The 11,341-nt window shown below is 43.3% G+C and overlaps 1 long non-coding RNA gene across 1 annotated transcript; it reads right to left on the bottom strand.

Moving 5' to 3' along the window:
* Positions 1–9,407: 9,407 nt before the first annotated feature.
* On the bottom strand, positions 9,408–10,970 carry LOC106583435 (uncharacterized). The gene is made up of 3 exons (XR_001323518.3): positions 10,680–10,970; positions 10,540–10,600; positions 9,408–10,362 (listed from the first exon to the last, which is right to left on the bottom strand). It is a non-coding gene; the product is annotated as an uncharacterized LOC106583435 (long non-coding RNA).
* Positions 10,971–11,341: the final 371 nt, after the last annotated feature.

The following is an 11,341-nucleotide window of genomic DNA, read 5'->3' as shown; positions in this document are numbered from 1 at the left end:
CGGGAGTGCAAATCGCCATTTTCCATTAAAAAAATATTGGAAAAGGGTTTGAAAAAATATGAATCAAGATCCCAAAATGTTATTGTTCAATTGCCTTTCGATTTTTTATCTGGGTTGCTCTGCTCATTTGAACAGTAAAGCAAGCATTGCGGAGAGTGGACTAGCCTATAGTGGTTTATTGATGCTGCTGCCAAGATACCGCTGAGTCATTCGTTCGCCTACTCTGCACTACTCTCATTAACATCAGCAGCATCCGACGCTCAGGCACGAGCTAGTGTATCTCAAATAGCTTACGCTTGAAAAGGACAACTTTGAACCTACATTATGTTATACACGCTCAATTTCATAGATGAATTTCATAAACATATTAGAATGAAACTCAATAGCACAGAAGTTATATTGTCTATATTGGATCGGCAATAAAAAGTTATGGCACACCTGATATTTTCTATGGATATGTCCGAAATGGCACACTATTCCCTATATAGTGCTCTACTTTTGACCAGAGCTCTATGGGCCCTGGTCAAAGGTAGTCCACTATGACACGGTCGCCAGGTGTATGGTGTTTCCTCCGACACATTGGTGCGGCTGGCTTCTGGGTTGGACGGGCATTGTGTCAAGAAGCAGTGTGGCTTGGTTGGGTTGTGTTTCAGAGGACGCATGGCTCTCGACCTTCGCCTCTCCCGAGTCCGTACGGGAGTTGCAGCGATAAGACAAGACTGTAACTACTACCAATTGGATACCACGAAATTGGGGAGAAAAAAGGGGTGAAAAATAAAATTAAAATAAAAAATAAAAGTAGTGCACTATATAGGGAATAGGGTTCCATTTGAGCCAGACTTCCTACTTCACAGTGCACTGAGTTCACACTGCACAAGAAGAGAGAGGAAATAATAAAATCTCAAGCAAAAACAGCTTAGGATCAATAAGTCGATCAAAGAAAAGACAAAGGTAGAAACACCGAGCAGGAGATGTGTTGTAGTATACTGAGAAGAAGAATAAAAGGTGTTACTGAGGACAATACCACAGAGTGTTGGAGTGCAGCTGTGAATTGAAGGTTAGGCAGACAGCCAATGAACAAGAGCAGAAAGAGATAATATGCCCATTGCCTTTATACTGTATACACTAAAACAATCAAATAAAACACATCTCTGTGCTCTCCTGAATCGAAGACAATCAAATAGACATATCTCATAGTCATGTCAGATGTCAGTACCATACTGTTCTAAAAACACATTTTGAAAATGTGTACAGTATGGTGTTATTTGTTCATTTCAGCTCAGTAAATCTTTATTGTTGTCACGTCCTGTCCAGTAAAGGGGTAATTTTGTTATTGTAGTTGGTCAGGATGTGGCAGGGGTGTGTTTGTTTTGTGTGTTTCGTTTTTTTTTGGGGGGGGGGGTATGTTCTATGTTAACATATTTCTATGTTTGTTCTAGTTCTTCTATTTCTATGTTTAGTTTATTGGGTTGACCTTCAATTGGAGGCAGCTGTTCCTCGTTGCCTCTAATTGAAGGTCCTATTTAGTAGGGGTGTGTTTCCATGGGTTTTGTGGGTAGTTGTTTCTTTGTATAGCTGTGTAGCCTTACAGGATTAGTGTAACCGATGTGAAAAGGCTAGTTAGTTAGCGGTGGTGCGCGCTAATAGCGTTTCAATCGGTGACGTCACTCGCTCTGAGACTTGAAGTAGGGTTTCCCCTTGCGTTGCAAGGGCCGCGGCTTTTGTGGCGCGATGGGTAACGATGCTTCGTGGGGTGTCAGTTGTTGATGTGTGCAAAGGTCCCTGGTTCGAGCCCAGGTTGGGGCGAAGAGAGGGACGGAACCTACACTGACGTTCTACACTGACGTTCGTTTTCTTCTTTTGTTTAGTGTTCACGTTTATAAAAATCTAAGTATAAGTATGGAGACTTACCATGCTGCGTATTGGTCCAATGATTTCTCCTCATCAGAAGACGAAGCAGGACCAAGCAGCGGAGGAAGGAGCAGCAGAGGAGCTATGAAGAGTCATGGACCTGGGAGGAGATCCTGAATGGGGCAGGACCATGGCACCAGGCGGGGGAGTACCGGCGCCCTAAGGAGGAGCTGGAGGCAGCTAAGGCGGAGCGGTGCCATTACGAGGCGTTATACGCAAGGATTGGCAAGTGCGAGAGGCAGCCCCCCCCAAAATAAATTGGGGAGGCACACGGGTAGTATGGCTAAGTCAGGTTGTAGACCTGAGCCAACTCCCCGTGCTTATTATGGGGAGCAACGGATCATGAAGGCACCAAGCGATGCGGAAATGCGCACTGTATTGCCCAGAAGCATTCAAAGGCCGGTGCAAACGGTGAAAGCTCCTCAGTATGGCCAGGCTATGGTGAGCACTCAGCCAAGAAGGGTTGTGCAGGCCGTATGCTCCAGACCTGCAGTGCATCTCCAGGGTCCAGTTTACCCTGTTCCTGCTCCTCGCACTAGCCTTGAGGTGCGTGTCACCAGTCTGGCGCCTCCAAAGCCAGCCCCACGCACCAGGCCTTTAGTGCGCCTGCGCAGTCCAGTACGTCCTGTTCCTGCTCCTCGCACTAGCCCTGTGGTGCACGTCCCTAGTCTGGCGCCTCCAAAGCCAGCCCCACGCACCAGGCCTTTAGTGCGCCTGCGCAGTCCAGTACGTCCTGTTCCTGCTCCTCGCACTAGCCTTGTGGTGCACGTCCCTAGTCTGGCGCCTCCAAAGCCAGCCCCACGCACCAGGCCTTTAGTGCGCCTGTCCAGTTCCTCGTTGCCTCTAATTGAAGGTCCTATTTAGTAGGGGTGTTTTTCCATGGGTTTTGTGGGTAGTTGTTTCTTTTGTATAGCTGTGTAGCCTTACAGGACTGTCATTCGTTTTCTTGTTTTGTTTAGTGTTCACGTTTATAAAAATAAAAGTATAAGTATGGACACTTACCACGCTGCGTATTGGTCCGATGATTTCTCCTCATCAGAAGACGAAGCTTATGACAATTGTCCCTGAAGTGCAATTTGAGTGGAGCATAAAAAGACATGTAAAAACACAACATAAAACCATTTTATACATAATAATACATAGGATAAGTGCAAGTACGATACAAAGTGAAAAGTTGTTGTGAAAAATACGAGGTCTAAAGTCAATGACTTTTGTTCTGTAATTATAAGGTGGAGTTGCAGGATATTTGGGCAGGCAAACACAAATGGAGGGAGTTGTGATTGATTGAGAACTACTATTGATTGAGAACTACTTCTACTGAAAATCCCAGCTGTGGCAGTATCTATTCCTGTTTCTCCAATCTCCAGGCAGGGGTGAGGGGTATAGCAGGGGGTGCAGGCGGGGGTGCTGGAGGGTATAGCTTTGAGGACTCTCCCTGACAGCACTGCAGTCTTTAATCCTGCTGTCATGTCCTGGGGAGAGCATTCTAATTACTGACCTACCACCGCCTCTTATCTTCCTGATTATCCACCCTAGGAGGGCCCTACTCTGTTAATTGGAATGGATCTCCAAAAGGAATTTAACAACAGTTCACCACTACACGTGTCTGTTGTGTGTGTGTGTGTGTGTGTAGAAAAATCCAAGTAATAATAGCTCAACATTAATAAGTACTTTGGTTTTGTGCACTGAGGTAGGGAACATTGTCAAGTCAGCAGGACCGTGAATACACAGTGTAATGTCGGTCATACCAACCAGACCTTAACCTTCCTATGACTGCTGGTGATGTTCCCTCAGTCTCAACGTTTATCAAACAAGTATCATGGAGGTCCACTCCAGCATATTGAGAATAATACGTCTCTCACTATAACAATACTACAGTCTCAGACAACGTTATCTGGGTGGAAAAAAACAACCTTTTCTTTGTCAGACTCCGTGTGCCCCCAACATTTTTTGGGGGGGGAGCTGCCTCTCGGGCTTCCGTTGTTGCCGTGCTAATTCCTCCTAGCTTCGCCATTCTGCTCTCGCTGCCTCTATCTCCTCCTTTGGACGGCGATACTCCCCTTCCTGCCTCCAGGGTCCTTTCCCGTCCAAGATTTCCTCCCAGGTCCATTCCTCCTTACCACACTGCTTGGTCCTCTGGTGGTGGGAGATTCTGTCACGACTGTGTGTAGGAACGGACCAAGGCACAGCGTGAATATCGTTCCACATATTTTATTATAATGTGCAACTATGCAAGACATACAATAAACAATAAACAAAAACAACAAACCGTGACGACAGAGGTGCAACATGCACAAACTCAAAATAATGTCCCACAAACAAAGGTGGGAAAAACAACTACATAAATATGATCCCCAATTAGAGACAACAATGATCAGCTGCCTCTAATTGGGGACCATCCAAAAAACCCAACATAGAAAAACAGAAACTAGAACCAAACATATAAAATAAAACTAGAATAAACCCCCCCAGTTACGCCCTGACCTACTCTACCATAGAAAATAAGAGCTCTCTATGGTCAGGACGTGACACTTGTGTGGTTGGTGCCTCTTCAGTAAGGATATGGTGTAGTTGGTGCCTGTTCAGTAAGGATACGGTGTGGTTGGGGGCTATTCAGTAAGGATATCAAATCAAATGTATTTATATAGCCCTTCTTACATCAGCTGATATCTCAAAGTGCTGTACAGAAACCCAGCCTAAAACCCCAAACAGCAAGTAATGCATGTGTAGAAGCACGGTGGCTAGAAAGAACTCCCTAGAAAGGCCAAAACCTAGGAAGAAACCTAGAGAGGAACCAGGCTATGAGGGGTGGCCAGTCCTCTTCTGCTTGTGCCGGGTGGAGATTATAACAGAACATGGCCAAGATGTTCAAATGTTCATAAATGACCAGCATGGTCAAATAATAATAATCACAGTAGTTGTCGAGGGTGCAACAAGTCAGCACCTCAAGAGTAAATGTCAGTTGGCTTTTCATAGCCGATCATTGAGAGTATCTCTACCGCTCCTGCTGTCTTTAGAGAGTTGAAAACAGCAGGTCTGGGACAGGTAGCACGTCCGGTGAACAGGTCAGGGTTCCATAGCCGCAGGCAGAACAGTTGAAACTGGAGCAGCAGCACGGCCAGGTGGACTGGGGACAGTAAGGAGTCATCATGTAAGGTAGTCCTGAGGCATGGTCCTAGGGCTCAGGTTCTCCGAGAGAGAGAAAGAAAGAAAGAAAAAGAGAAAGAGAGAATTAGAGAGAGCATACTTAAATTCACATAGGACACCGGATAAGACAGGAGAAATACTCCAGATATAACAGACTGACCCTAGCCCCCCGACACATAAACTACTGCAGCATAAATACTGGAGGCTGAGACAGGAGGGGTCAGGAGACACTGTGGCTCCATCCGATGATACCCCCGGACAGGGCCAAACAGGCAGGATATAACCCCACCCACTTTGCCAAAGCACAGCCCCCACACCACTAGAGGGAAATCTTCAACCACCAACTTACCATCCTGAGACAAGGCCGAGTATAGCCCACAAAGATCTCCGCCACGGCACAACCCAAGGGGGGGGCGCCAACCCAGACAGGAAGACCACGTCAGTGACTCAACCCACTCAAGTGACGCACCCCTCCTAGGGACGGCATGGAAGAACACCAGTAAGCCAGTGACTCAGCCCCGTAATAGGGTTAGAGGCAGAGAATCCCAGTGGAGAGAAGGGAACCGGCCAGGCAGAGACAGCAAGGGCGGTTCGTTGCTCCAGAGCCTTTCCGTTCACCTTCACACTCCTGGGCCAGACTACACTCAATCATAGGACCTACTGAAGAGATGAGTCTTCAGTAAAGACTTAAAGGTTGAGACCGAGTCTGCGTCTCTCACATGGGTAGGCAGACCATTCCATAAAAATGGAGCTCTATAGGAGAAAGCCCTACCTCCAGCTGTTTGCTTACAAATTCGAGGGACAATTAGGAGGCCTGCGTCTTGTGACCGTAGCGTACGTGTAGGTATGTACGGCAGGACCAAATCGGAAAGATAGGTAGGAGCAAGCCCATGTAATGCTTTGTAGGTTAGCAGTAAAACGTTGAAATCAGCCCTTGCCTTAACAGAAAGCCAGTGTAGGGAGGCTAGCACTGGAGTAATATGATCACATTTTTTGGTTCTAGTCAGGATTCTAGCAGCCGTATTTAGCACTAACTGAAGTTTATTTAGTGCTTTATCCGGGTAGCCGGAAAGTTGAGCATTGCAGTAGTCCAACCTAGAAGTAACAAAAGCATGGATTAATTTTTCTGCATCATTTTTGGACAGAATGTTTCTCATTTTTGCAATGTTACGTAGATGGAAAAAAGCTGTCCTTGAAACAGTCTTGATATGTTCTTCAAAAGAGAGATCAGGGTCCAGAGTAACGCCGAGGTCCTTCACAGTTTTATTTGAGATGACTGTACAACCATCAAGATTAATTGTCAGATTCAACAGAAGATCTCTTTGTTTCTTGGGACCTAGAACAAGCATCTCTGTTTTGTCCGAGTTTAAAAGTAGAAAGTTTGCAGCCATCCACTTCCTTATGTCTGAAACACAGGCTTCTAGCGAGGGCAATTTTGGGGCTTCACCATGTTTCATTGAAATGTACAGCTGTGTGTCATCCGCATAGCAGTGAAATTTAACATTATGTTTTCGAATGACATCCCCAAGAGGTAAAATATATAGTGAAAACAATAGTGGTCCTAAAACGGAACCTTAAGGAACACCGAAATGTAACTAATTTAATTAATTTCATGACAGAAACTCTCTTGAGCAATTAGGTTCTGTGTTGTATTTAAGCTGTAGCTCAGGTTCACCAACTGTTCTCAGTATCACCAGAAATTGTTCAAAGAGAAACTGGCAGATAAACCTGATTTATTGAGGGGATAGTTGATGCTAGGTTTAGATAGTTGAGTAGTATTGTGGAAGGAAACCTGAAGTGATGATGTGCAAGGTTTAGATGAAACATAATTTTAAATTACCATCTTCAAAAGCATATTCTGATATAACCGTTCAATACATCTTTGATAATCCTCTATCCTTAAAACATATTTGATAATCCTCTATAATTTATTTTAAGACTGGTAAAGTCATACATTGATTAGGATACGGAATCGGAATACCCTTTTGTCAAGACTTTTTACACAGACACATGAAACACATTATTCTCATTACTACAATGTTGATACAAGGCTGTTGTTACAATGTTGTGTAATGCAATGGTATAACTGTTCTGAGTTGCTATGTACTGTCAGAGAAAATAAAGAGATTTTATGCATACAGAAGGCATAGTGACTATCCTAAACTATATGGATGGAGTAATCTCATCTGATTCTTTGGTTTGCTTTCTGGATTATTCAAAACAATCTGGATTATTCAAGATTAGTTTATCTGTGTGAGAGGTGTCAGATCAGATTGACAAGTGGCAAAGGGAGGTTCAGGGAAACAGGAAGCGATGTAGCCAAGGTGTTGTCCTCTACGCCAGTGCTTTCTAAACTGGTTTTGTTTAGGGATCTAAATTTGACTGGGTTGCCTCAACCGTGACCCAATACTCAAATCGCCTAACAACAACAAAAAATCCACAAAATCCAATCATATTTGGGTCACACACCAGTTAAGAATCGCTGCTCTAGGCGATGGCAAAGCAGAGCAGGCATGTTGGCCAAAGCTGGCACCAGTTTCTCGTACACCTGAATGCCTTTAACTTCCTGCATATAGGCGTTCCGCTAGCGGAACCCCATTCCACCAGCGGGACCCCGTTCCGTCAGCGGGACCCCGTTCCGCCAGTGGGACCCCTAGCCAACAGCAAATGGAACAGCAGGGCGTGAAATTCAAAACATCAAAAATCTAATAATTTCAATTTTAAAGATTCACTTCTCCTGAATCCAACCACGTTGTCCGATTTCAAAAAGGCTTTACAGCGAAAGCAAAACATTAGATTATGTTAGGACACCACCTAAACAAGAAAAGCCACACAGCCATTTTCCTAGCAAGGAGATGTGTCACAAAAACCCAAAATCCAGCTAAAATGAAGCACTAACCTTTGACGATCTTTATCATGTTACACAATACATGTATGTTTTGTTCGATCAAGTTAATATTTATATCCAAAAACAGCATTTTACATTGGCGCGTGATGTTCAGAAAATGATTTGCCTCCAAAACTTCCGGTGAATGTGCACATTCATTTACAGAAATACTCATCATAAACGTTGACAAAATATATAACGATTATTTAAAGAATTATAGATATACTACCTCTTAATGCAACCGCTGTGTCAGATTTCAAAATAACTTCACGGAGAAAGCACATTGTTCAATATTCTGAGTACAGAGCTCCGCCATCAATGCAAGCTACACAGTTAGCCGTCAAGCCACGGCGTCGTCAAAACTCAAAAATACTGTTAGAAATATTTTCTTACCTTTGCTGATCTTCGGCGGAATGCACTCGGAAGGACTCCCACTTCCACAAGAAATGTTCATTTGTTTGATAAAGTCCATAATTTATGTCCAAATACCTTCGTTTTGTTGGCGCGTCCAGAACACTATTCCAAAGGCACGAGACGAGGGCGCAAATCAATAGACGAAAAGCTCAAAAGTTCCATTACCGTTTCTAGAAACATGTCAAACGCTGTTTACAATCAAACCTTAGGGTGTTTTTAACATAAACAATAGATAATATTCCAACCGGACAATAGCGTATTCATTACAGAAGAAAATAAAAAAAATGCTATCCATGCGTGAACGCGCATGAAGTAACTACATGACCTCAGACAGTCCACTTGAACCGGCTGTTATTCCCTCAAAATTCACCATAGAAGACTCAAACAACTTTGTAAACACTGTTGACATCTAGTGGAAGCCTTAGTGCAAGTTGACCCCACAGACACTGTAGAATCAATAGAAAATGGTCTGAAAGACTACAAGTCTCAGACTTCCCACTTCCTGGTTGGATTTTTCTCAGGTTTTTGCCTGCCATATGAGTTCTGTTATACTCACAGACATCATTCAAACAGTTTTAGAAACTTCAGGGTGTTTTCTATCAAAATCTACTAATAATATGCAAATATTTGACTCTGGGCCCGAGTAGTAAGCGTTTAATTTGGGTACGTTTTTCATCCGGCCGTGAAAATACTGCCCCCTATAGCGAAGAGGTTTTAAGGAAGACCTGCTCATTTAGATATTTGTTGTGGTCGTGCAGCAGGATGGGGGTCCAATTCATTGGGGAGAAGCCGATGGCAGGGAGACCCACCAAGAGTAACACAAACATGATTTTTAGATATCCACCTTATTTGAAAAAAGCATTGCCACCAAATATCTGACACAGAAACCAGGTTTCCATCCAACCTGATGGAAACTGCAAATTTGTTACATGTCGGATAAAGCATGTCACGACAGGCCTGATAGAAACTGCTAGTTTGTCAGTAAACATTCCAAATGTTGACAAAATGCAAAAAAATCTAAATGTAAAGATACGCTAGACAAGGTGGGATCTTTTTGTGTCTGTAAAATGTATTATGTGAGAAATGGCTGTGGAAACGCTTTTATGCGCAAATATTAATAAAATAACCATCATATCAAAGTAAACTTAGAGTCTCACAATTACATTTTGTTTGGTCCTCCCACTATGACTCAGAAAGCATGCAGTTTTTTAGGCGACAGATGAAATAAGTTATAATGAGCTTCACAAGGTGGGGAAAGTGCACGGTGATGAGCTTGATCCACCTTTCCAATAAATATTGAGGGTCTTATTGTAGTGACATGATGATCAATGCTTGGCTACTGTTTGACAAAAAAAAGATAATCTTGCTCTTTTGTACATATTAATCTCATCATGTAGGCTATACTTGCAATGTATCTGCGAGCTGTTGGCTAGAGCGCACGTTCCAATTATTCAAGTTATTTTTATGTGCACTACATCATCATACACAGCTTCTAATCAACAAGTTGATGAAAACATCTCTGGTGAGAAAATGTGCATATTCCTTATACGCAGATTTTCGAATATTCGCATGAAAATCTGTCGCCAATTGGATGGAAACCTAGCGACGACCTAACAGACTCAATATGTATTTTTGATTTATACGAATCAAATTGCATAAAATAACTGAACATTTCCGTTTTTGGAGTGTGGACCATCTACTATTGTAAATATCTTGACAATCTCAGGATAGATGCATTTATAGGGAGAACCACATTTAGCTCATTCATTGCACAGTGATTTGGCTCTAGCACAGGAGGTTGGTGCCACCTTAATTGGTGAGGACGGGCTCGTGGTAATGGCTGGAGCGGGATCAGTGGAATGGTATTAAATACATTAAACACATGGTTTCCATTTGCTCCGTTCCAGACGTTATTATGAGCCGTCCTTCCCTCAGCAGCCTCCACTGGTCTCTGGGGAGATTTCTGTCCTGTGGCATTTATGAAGCATTTCTTCTCAAATGAGCTGGTAAAAGGAACAACACAAATGTACATAACTTTGAAGCGCAAGCTTCTAGAACAACAAAATATATATTTGCCCTGAGGTCATAAACACAAAAAAAGACATGCATTTCTTAAAGTGTTTGAAAGTGAGACGTTGTTAGGGTTCAGACATATCCCTTGTGCCACTGCTTTAACTCACCGCTCTGATGAAGCGACTGTCCCTGGCTGCAGGAAAGATCTCCTTTTCCAAAGTCATGTTCCTGAGGAGAGAAATTCAGATGAAGCTCGACTTTACAGTTGTGTGTGTGTGTGTGTGTGTGTGTGTGTGTGTCCCCTCACATGGCTTTGCAGGTTGTGCTGAAGGTGTTCCACCAGGGGTCACTCATCTGTGGACGTCACATTTTGGTTCATGTGTTTCTGGAGGATGAAAGTACATTTCACATCTGATGAGAACAGATTTAAGCGTCCTCTTCTAGTCTGTGATCAGGTGTCTCCATGCTCATACACAAGTGTGTGTATGGAGTGATGCCGTTTACTACACTGAGTACAACTGACCAGTGCAAACTCATACGTGATGCCCTCCCCCACCTCGTTACTTGTTAATCTGCTCCTCAAACTCCTGGCCCCTATGGGGTCAAAAGTAGTGCAATATATAAGGAATAGGGTGCAATTTGGGATGCAAACCTCTGTTTGTAGTAGAGTGTTAATAAGGGGCCAAGAGGAGGTTTAGAGTTAGTGGCAGAGAGAGATGTTTTGTAAAATTATTACAAAACTAGTTTGATTCAGTGGAGTTAGACGTGTAATCATTCACCCAACATAACACCTTAACAAGGTTGTTTATTTACCTTCGTCAAGTGCAAAGCTAATGTTTAATTTCTGGAACTCTGGGAGCTTCACAAACGTCTCCATTCCTTTGAGACCTCCAACCTCCTCATCTGAGACATTCAGAGTGTCCAATCCAGAACAAAGAGAAATAAAGATTGTCTCTCAATCAATCAAAT

Source organism: Salmo salar, chromosome 22, assembly GCF_965601325.2.
Source record: "Salmo salar chromosome 22, fSalSal1, whole genome shotgun sequence".
Classification (NCBI taxonomy): domain Eukaryota; kingdom Metazoa; phylum Chordata; class Actinopteri; order Salmoniformes; family Salmonidae; genus Salmo; species Salmo salar.
The sequence above is the reverse complement of the archived record's forward strand: the minus strand, read 5'-3'. Positions and strand labels throughout refer to the sequence as shown.